Here is a 9,423-nt window from a genome sequence, read left to right as displayed (position 1 = left end):
GCTTCTTTGACAGCCACTGCAAGTTCCTCTTTTGTGGTAAGCGAGTCGAGGTCTCTAATTTCTATGGTAGGCTTAGTTTTAAGGTCCGCGACAGTTGCAATCTCTTTAAGAGTGGACTTAAGTGCCTCACAGAAGCTGGCCTTTGTGGACTGTCCCTTCTCTAGCTCTAGTAATAGGGCCCCGGCTCTTGTTTTGCGGATCCCCTTGATCTTGACCTCTGCTTCCTTAAGATCTACCTTACTACGGATATTCTTGAGGACTTCGGCGTAGCTATTCCCTTCTGCTGGTTTTATTATAACGGCCTCTGTTTGCCGTTTAGGCCTATTATTCCCTTTCTGGCTTGCAGCCATGTTGTTGCTTTGTTGCCTCTTGTTTGCGTTTTTGGGCGCTTCTTCGCTCGTTCCTTCGTTTGCGTGGGTCTTTCTGGGTTTTTTAGGCAAGACTTTTTGCCACTGGCCGTCGTTTTCATGTCGTGGTCGCACTGTTTCTCGCGGCTCCACGGGGCTTGTTGCACGGCGCTTCGAGGCTGCTGACTCGGGGGTCGTGATGCGTCTGTTTTAATGTGCTCGCCGTTTTTCGTTTTCTGCGGTGAGCCAGTTTCTGCGGTAGCTGTTTATGACGTCGAAGAGTTCGTCTAGCTGTGCCGTTCCATTCTTGACATCCATGCTGACGTTCTTTTGTTTTGCCATCGCCAATTTCATTTTTTGGACATTTGGGAGATGTACTTTTGTTTCGGCGAGTTTTGGGTTCCTTCTTTAGCGACAACTGGGGTGCTCTTCCCTTCTCCTTGCTTTGCCGGTGCTGCTTGTGTGATCGGAGTCTCCTTTGGGACTGTCTTTTCTCCATTTTTTTCTGTCTGTTTTGGAGTGGCGATGAGTACGGGGGACCTGAGTACCCTACTGCTTCTACGGAAGGCTGTCCCGTATTCCTCTTCTTGGCCATCTTTGTTTTGTCGTTCTTTTTGTTGTGGTTTTTGTTGTTGTTGCGGTGTGTTCATTTTTTCTATTGGGTCTCCGCTTCAAGCCGCTATCTCCGCACGTTGTAACAGTCGCCCTTAATGAACCCCGTGGTTATCTATGCAAGCAGGGAGGCCACGCGAGGGTTGACACAAGTCCTTATGGGAGCTTGTGTTCAGAGCCAGGTTCGGGCGCGAATCAGGAGCTCGTCTCAACTGAACCTGTACGGCCAAAGAAATTTTGGCGACGTGCATTGAACGTACTTGAAGACCTGCCATGGTTTTAACGAGACGGAGGTGAGAGCAGTATTAGCCTGCCAGCCATTTCGATAAGATGTCACTCCTATCTACTGAGGTGGCAGAATACTGCCCTCCCCAGCCCTTTGTCAGTCTGTTCCATATCGGTTTTCCAGTACACCATAATCAGAATTTTACTGGTCTCAATTCTGATGGGCTTTTGCCCAGGGTTTTTCGTCGTCTTCTGTTCCCTAGTCGCTTTGTTGCCTCCCTCTCTTGGGTAGGTTCTCCTCGGTGCAGCCCGGTGGGGTTGTGGACGCTTATTTTAAGGCGGCATCTTCTCGCTCTCTTCGCGGGAGGTTCATTGGGCGCGTGAGGCGTTTTGAGCCAAGCCTCCTCTCCTGCAGCTCTTGGTCGGGGCTGCGTATTACTATTCGCAGCTAACCTACTTAGCGTAGGCCGTCCACTATCCGCCAGCTGTGACCCCGGTAGTAGCCTGAGCTCAGCCCTACCAACCGAAAACCTATAAAGTGTCATAACTAAGCCATAAATAAAGATATTAAAGTGAAATTTGGCACAAAGGATCGGATTAGGGAGGGGCATATTTGGAAGTAATTTTTTTGGAAAAGTGGGCGTGGCCCCGCCCCCTACTAAGTTTTTTATACATATCTCAGAAACTACTATAGCTATGTCAACCAAACTCTATAAAGTCGTTTCCTTCAGGCATTTCCATATACAGTTCAAAAATGGAATAAATCGGATAATAACCACGCCCACCTCCCATACAAAGGTTATGTTGAAAATCACTGAAAGTGCGTTAACCGACTAACAAAAAACGTCAGAAACACTAAATATGCAGAAGCAAGCTTCTTAACACCTTTTGATGCGACATGTACGTGAAATATGAAATTTGCGTTCACAACCACGCCCTTAACTCAATATAACGCTATTTTGAATTCGGACTATTTTCCTTCTCTGTATAATATATACATTAGGGTGAACCAATGATGATAGCGGGACTAAACTTTACACAAATACGGTATTTTGAAAAATATGAAATGACGTGAAATGTCAGATTATCACTTTATCATGCGAGAGTATAAAATGTTCGGTGACACCCGAACTTAGCCCTTCCTTACTTGTTATTATAAACTTTCTACCAAACAAATATTGTCTAAAATATTTTGTGGCCCACATTATTTCTAATAACTTCTTTTCCATCATAAACTTTACTACCCTGCTCGTTTAAAGTTAGACTCGCGAAGCAAATGGGATGGCTATGTTTGGCTTAATACTGTCCCTAAGGCGACGTTAGAAGCGTCTATAGCTATAGTAAATGACTTTTCATAAATTGAATATACTAATAAAGGATATTCGGTAATCAATATTTTTATAGCCTTTATGACTTTTAGGTATTCTTATTTCCCTTTTTTAAACAATTCGTTAGTGTTTTGGTAACATTAGCAAAATTTTAAGGGTAAGCTAATATCGTTTTAATTTTACTCGAATTTAGTTTTATACCTATCGGTGTTACTTCGTGCCGCAAAAACTCTGCTTCGTGGTTCAGAAATTCTCACTTAGCTAGCTGTACTTTAAGGTTAGCATTGAACAATCTTTGGAAAACTTTCTGAAGCGATTCGATGTGCTCCTGAAGTGACGTGCTAAAAACGACAATTTTGTCTAAATACTCCATACAATTCTCACCAATTAGTCCTCCCAAAACTGTGTTCATCAGCCTTTGGAATGTGGCTGGGATATTTTTCAGCCCAAATGGCATACGTAGAAATTCATAATGACCTTCTTGGGTAGAAAATGCAGTATTTTTCTTGTCATCAGAATCCATTTCAATTTGATGGAATCCCTGTGTCAAACCTAAGGCCGAAAAGTACATACATTTTCTCAACCTATCTAAAGTTTCATCCATATTTGGGATCGGATACCTATTAATGGTATTTAATTTACGAAAATCGGAAACTATTCTCTTTTTTTCACAAAGGGTTCTGGCTGTTTAAGCACATCCCATAGCACTACAGAGTTTGGAGAATCGCTATGGCAAATAATTTTTTGCTTCATTATTTGCTTATCTATTTCCGGATATCGGTAAGATTTAACAAAGATAGGGACTTAATAGATTGTTTAAACTCGGTGTTTAATTTTTTGGGTGTGGATTTTGAGGCTTTCACATTCCCTTGTATTTATGTCGATGGATTAATCTGAGTTTAGTTTCGTCGTCGTCGTGGTTATAATATTCAGAAGGCTATCGAGGTCCTCTAATGAGTTCTTCCTATTTTAAAACCTATTAAGTGTTTCAGATTTATTTTCGAATTTAATTTATTAAGTTTATCCTAACATATAAAAAGTCCACCATAATTAATTGAAAAATTATGCTCATATAATTTTAAATTTATTTATTTAAAGCAATTGTTTCCTGCCTTTACCTATAACATCTTTTCAGGCTCCAGTTTTTAAATTATTGTTTTTATTTTTATTGCTTCATTGCTGAGTACATCTGTTTTAATTAAACTTACATATGAACCCTACCAAATGTACCAAAAATTTTATTTTTTTGTTGTTAAGTGTTAAATTCAATTGAGTGTAGTTTCCCGAGACTTCTGTTTAGAAATTTGTAATCTCTTGATCTTTTGGTTCTGGTTGACCGTACCTACAAATTCTCGACTGATTTCTGGGACATTGAATGAAATACAGTTAATAGGATTATCAGGATCGGATTGATCTATATTTACCTGCCTGGAATGATTACGGCTTAAAGTAGTATTAACTAATTGGCCTGTACAAAAATTATTAGGGTTATTATTCTATTATTAAATAATAGGGAGCTCTTGCATTGTTTTTTATGTTTATATTCGAAATCATATCCATCATTCTCTTTTAAAATTTTAATTGCAGACTTTATACTACTTGATAAATTTGCATTAACTAATGCTGTTAAATGGTTTGGTAATTATCTCTTGAGAGTTTGCCTTAATTCATTCACCAAAAATGATTTAGTTGAGTTACATCCAGGTTTTAATTTAATAGAGTCTTTAATTCTACAAATTTCGTTCGTTATTTCTTCACATAGAATACGTACGAAACTTCTTAATTTTACGCTATGTTATAAGTGTTGAAATTGGAGTGTGCTCTCCAAACTCTTAAGCAAAAGTTCTCTCTGCGTTTTCCAAGTTCTCTTTCTCGTTGTTCTTCATCCATGTTTGTTTTCGTTACAGCCTTAAGGTAGTCGAAAAAGTCTTTTCTTATTTTATCAATAGATGTCATTGCTGTCGTATATCTTCAATGATACCAATATTTAATATACTCAAACACTTATTCAAGTTTTCTAACTCTTCAATTAAGTTCATTTATTAAGTTCCCTCTTTAGTCAGCAGTTTAAAATTTTTAACTTCTCACTGCATCAAATGCAATAATAACACAATGCATTTCTTTGAACATAACACACACTCTCGTCTCTTTATTGCATTGCTCCTTTTTATTTTATGCAGAGAGAGAGTTGTTTCTCAATCGTAGTACTTTATTTTATCATTTGAAAGTCAATGAGACTCCAAGAAAAGTCAAATAGACTAATGTGCATTGGAATTAAGCCTTATTTTGTATTATTATTATTTTAGTTTTTTTAATATTTCAGCTGAAAGCTACTTTTGTTTACTAATGTGTCTTTTATTTCAAGATTTCAAATAACAATTCTTAAATTGTATGTACAATAGGGTGTGCCATTTTGAGGCAACCTTTTTTTCAACTGAAAAACAGACTCAAAACTTTCGAAATGTGTAAAAAAAGTCACTCAAAAGATGAGCTCTTAATATTAATATTAAGAGGTGCCTCTTTCAAATTTTCTATTATCCATATAAATTACAAGGAAAAAAATCGTTTTTTTTTGTGGTGGTTATTCTGCGGAGGTTATTATATGTACACGCGATGGCTGCCAGTTGCGATGGCAAACTCGATTCGGATTCTACTCGAAAATCGAGTTTTCTCGTAAAATAATCGATTTTTCGGAATCGATCTTCAGTAGTCGAAGTCGATTAAGAATCGTTGCCTCAAAATGACACACCCTAATGTAGAATAATATTCAAAGTTCTTAGTATTTGTTTTTTTTTTTTTTAACATGAGTTTTTAATATTAGATATGCTTTGAGCCCCATTTAATTTAAACATTCAATATTTTACCACCTTAAGCTAAATAGGGATAGAAACAGAAGAATGCATGATTCTTTGTATGCCCAGTTCTCCTATCGATATCAAAGGCTTTTCTTAGAAAAAGCAATTCGTGCTTTGCTAAAACTGCCCAAGAATGACGAAAGTTGTGAAAAACCAACCAAACTGGTATTAATTATAATAGCCTAGACTAAGTAAAGTTTGGTGATTGATTGTAAGTTGATTCTACTTTCCTTCCTTCCAGAAGTTGTTGTTTTAGTTAGAATAACTTATAGTAAAGACTGCTATTTCGTAACATTCATTGGCCAAACTTAAATCCGGCATCCTGTTACGGAACCTTAACCTAACTCTTCTGTTAATTGTTGTTCCCGCATTTTCGAAGAACTGTCTAATTGAAGGATGGTAAATTTTATACCAAAAATATATTCCTGGTTTATTTATTTAAAATACCAGCGCAAATATAAGCCATTTACTTATGATAATAGCTTTACGATTCCGCTGCCGAAACTTTTACACCAACTTTTCATTAGTTTAAGCGTTCCTCAAATCAATCGTTGCATTCGCGCATTACTGCGAAGCATACGCAAAGACGCAAATGTAAATTTTCACAATGACACATATGCATACACACGCAAATGACGATGGCATTCGTATGCCATTGATTTCGCTGCCAAAACCTAGATAAATCACGGGAAATCGGTGCCAACAAGCAAAAAAAAATACAGTATGTGTGATTATGTGCACGATAATTACAATTGTTGCAGGCGAACAGCGCACAACGCCAAAAAGTATGCTGCAATTGAATGTTTCTGTAAAGGAGAAATTTTCAGTTCTCACAAAAGTCAGTTCGAACTGTTCAATTCGCATTGCAATGAATTGCATCAATGAACGTGTGTGCGTGAAGTGTACTTGCGTAGCACAGCGAGAAACGCGCGAAAGTTTCGCATAAGATGAATGAGATGCAAAATGGCAACATCAAAAGTTGTATTATACTTTCGGTCATATCATGATACAATATTCGATGGCAGTATAACTCATTGATAATAAGCGGCGGAAGAAAACTTTGTCTATTATGTTAGCCAAAGAGCGAGAGAAAGAATTGGGAAGTAAACTATGAATAGAGTTGCAACGGCTGGCGCTATGAGGAAAAACTTTTCATCGTCTACCTAAAGCCAGTTTTGTTGTTATTGTTACCAACAGCGCAAAAAATCGCTATATAAGTTTCGCTCGAAATTTGCATAAACTGCGTCTGCGCTAAAAGGCTCCATACAAACCTCGGTCAGGTGTAATGTATGCAATGGATGGCGCCATTTTTAAGATTTGCTCAGGCCTTAAGCCACACAGGGAGTGGACCACAAGTAAAGTGGCCCCATGTGGCCAACGGACTACTGCACCCTTAGCCTCTACGGCTGTGCAACCTGCACATAGTTCGCGCACTGCGCCACCCCACCCGAGTGACCAACAGGGGACCCCCACTGTCCATAGGAGCTCCAAAAGGCAACATGACTACCATTCTGATCTGTCCGGGTCGGATTCACAGAATTTACTGAGAACACCTTCACCGTTTCTACGGACGCTGTTCCTTAACCAGAAACCGCCCTGTGAGAGAACGATCCTCGTAGCGTTGGACTTGTCAAAAGCCTTTGACACAGTCAGTCACAACGCAAAGGCAGGACATAGAACAAACTACGCTCCCTTCAGGACTGAAGAGATGACCATGAACTACCTGAGCGGTCGTCAATCATCCGTACTGTTTCGAGAAGAAAATTTTAAACTTGTGTCCTCTCCCCGCTATCGTTTAACTTTTATATCTCGAAACTCCCAGAGCTACCAGAGGTAGTTTCCATAACCTCGTACGCTGATGGTCGATGGCATGTGTTCATAGGTAAACTGCTATCTCTCCGATCTTTCTCGCTTCTTCTATGCACGGAACTTAACACTCTCTACAAATCCACAGCGAATTAAAAAATATAAACGGTTATCTAGGTACTGAAGGTTATCCGAGATGATCTCGCTTCGTGGAAGTTCTTTCGAAAATGCCTAGTTGGAATCTACACAACAAAGGAAATACGTACATTGTTGAGGGCGGAGAGTTCACTGTACAAATACGAACTGACTTCCACGTATTCAAATTTTGTTTCGTGTTTCCAAATTATTATTTTATTTTATTCTTCCAGATGAAAGTTGTCATATCTTTTGCCCGTTCATGGAACAATTTTCCATTTCAATAAAAAATATCCAAACCATAAAAATTAAATATTTTAAGTGCTTATTTTCATATAAAAAAAAACTGTTCTTTATTTCTGCATTTATTTCTTTTTATGTTTCCTTTGCCTCTGCGCTCTTGCTTCTTAATTCACTTTTTCACTCCAATAACACCGGCCGACATCATTTTCCTTGCTAAAGTTCTGATTATTTTTTCCACGAATTTGGTAGTGCTGATCACGAAGTTATACCTCATTTTATCGTATCATATCAGGTTTTTAAAAAAGTTAAGACATTGGCTATTTTAAATTTTTTGAATAAAATAAATTAAATTTTAGATTTTGGCGCTCTTTTCTCGAATTGTTACATGCAAATAAACCTTAACAGTTACTTTGTTTATAAACTTTTTACTGAAATTAGTGTTTATTTAAAAAAATTTCTTACGTTTTACTTTAGGTGTTCAACAAATTTTATGAAAGTTTTGTTTTTGAAAAACTGTTAAAACAACAGAATGTCTTCAAGAAAGTGTCATAATAATGCGGATACATTTTGTTATATTAGTGGAAACTTTATGACTTTAAAGCAAAAACAGAAAATCACTGAATTTGTTGAAAATTCGTATAATGCTTATTTTGGCTCCAGAGTACAACTAATACCGTGGACTCCGCAGACAAATCATATTCATGATAGTTATTTTTGCTGTACAAATGTGAAAGGTCTTAATGCTAAAAATAAAAATAAAATTGGCTACGCAAATGTATCTTCAGTTACACGGCCGATTCCACATGGTTCAGACATGCCAGTGCCCCTTCCAAGCTCAATATCTGATCTTAGTTCAACATCATCATAACAAAATTTACAGCGTCAAGAGTCGGCGGAAGTTTATGAAGCAATTTTAAATCAAACACAGAAATTTACATAAGGTGAATTAAATGATTTAGAGATCTAAATCTTTCTAAGGAATCTGTTCAACGTCTTGGATCTAGACTTCATGCAATACATCTGTTAGCTCCAAATATATATTTTGCATGGTATAGAAAACGTGAAGCAGAATTTGTACCTTGGTTTAGTCTGGAAGAATCATTAGTTTATTGTCAGAATATCCCCATTTTATTGAAAAGTTAGGATTATTCTGTTCACTTGAAAGAGACTTACGAAAATTTAGAAACACTGTTAGATAAAATTAGATATGAAAAACACGGTTGGCAGCTTTGTGGAGATCTAAAAATTATAACTATGATATTAGGCCAGCAGTCAGGATATACAAAATTTCCATGCTTCTTGTGCGAGTGGGACAGTAGAGCACGAGGCAAGCACTACGTACAAAAACAATGGACTCCTCGTAAAAATCTCAAAGTAGGAACAAAACACGTTATACGAAAAAATATAATTAGTCCTGAAAAAAGTTTACTACCTCCGCTTCATATCAAACTCGGTATGATGAAACAGTTCGTTAAAGCATTAGATAAAAACAACGCTTGTTATAAATACCTGTGTAAAAAATTTCCAATATTATCTGATGCAAAAATTAAAGAAGGAGTGTTCGATGGACCGCAAATCAAATCTTTGATGGCTCATGAAAATTGCTACAATTAATAACATTGAATCAGAAGCTTGGCTGGCGTTGAAAGATGTTGTCAACAATTTTCTAGGAAATAATAAACACCCCGACTATAAAAATAAGGTTGCAAATTTATTAGATAAGTATCGAAAATTGGGGTGTAATGTGAGCATAAACTCCACTTTCTAGATTCACAACTGGACTTTTTTCTTGATAATCTTGGTGATTGCAGTGAAGAGCAGGGAGAAAGGTTCCACCAGGACATAAAAACTATGGAGACAAGGTATCAAGGT

This window comes from Bactrocera tryoni, unplaced genomic scaffold (genome assembly GCF_016617805.1).
Source record: "Bactrocera tryoni isolate S06 unplaced genomic scaffold, CSIRO_BtryS06_freeze2 scaffold_883, whole genome shotgun sequence".
NCBI classification, from domain to species: Eukaryota; Metazoa; Arthropoda; class Insecta; order Diptera; family Tephritidae; genus Bactrocera; species Bactrocera tryoni.
The sequence above is the reverse complement of the archived record's forward strand: the minus strand, read 5'-3'. Positions refer to the sequence as shown.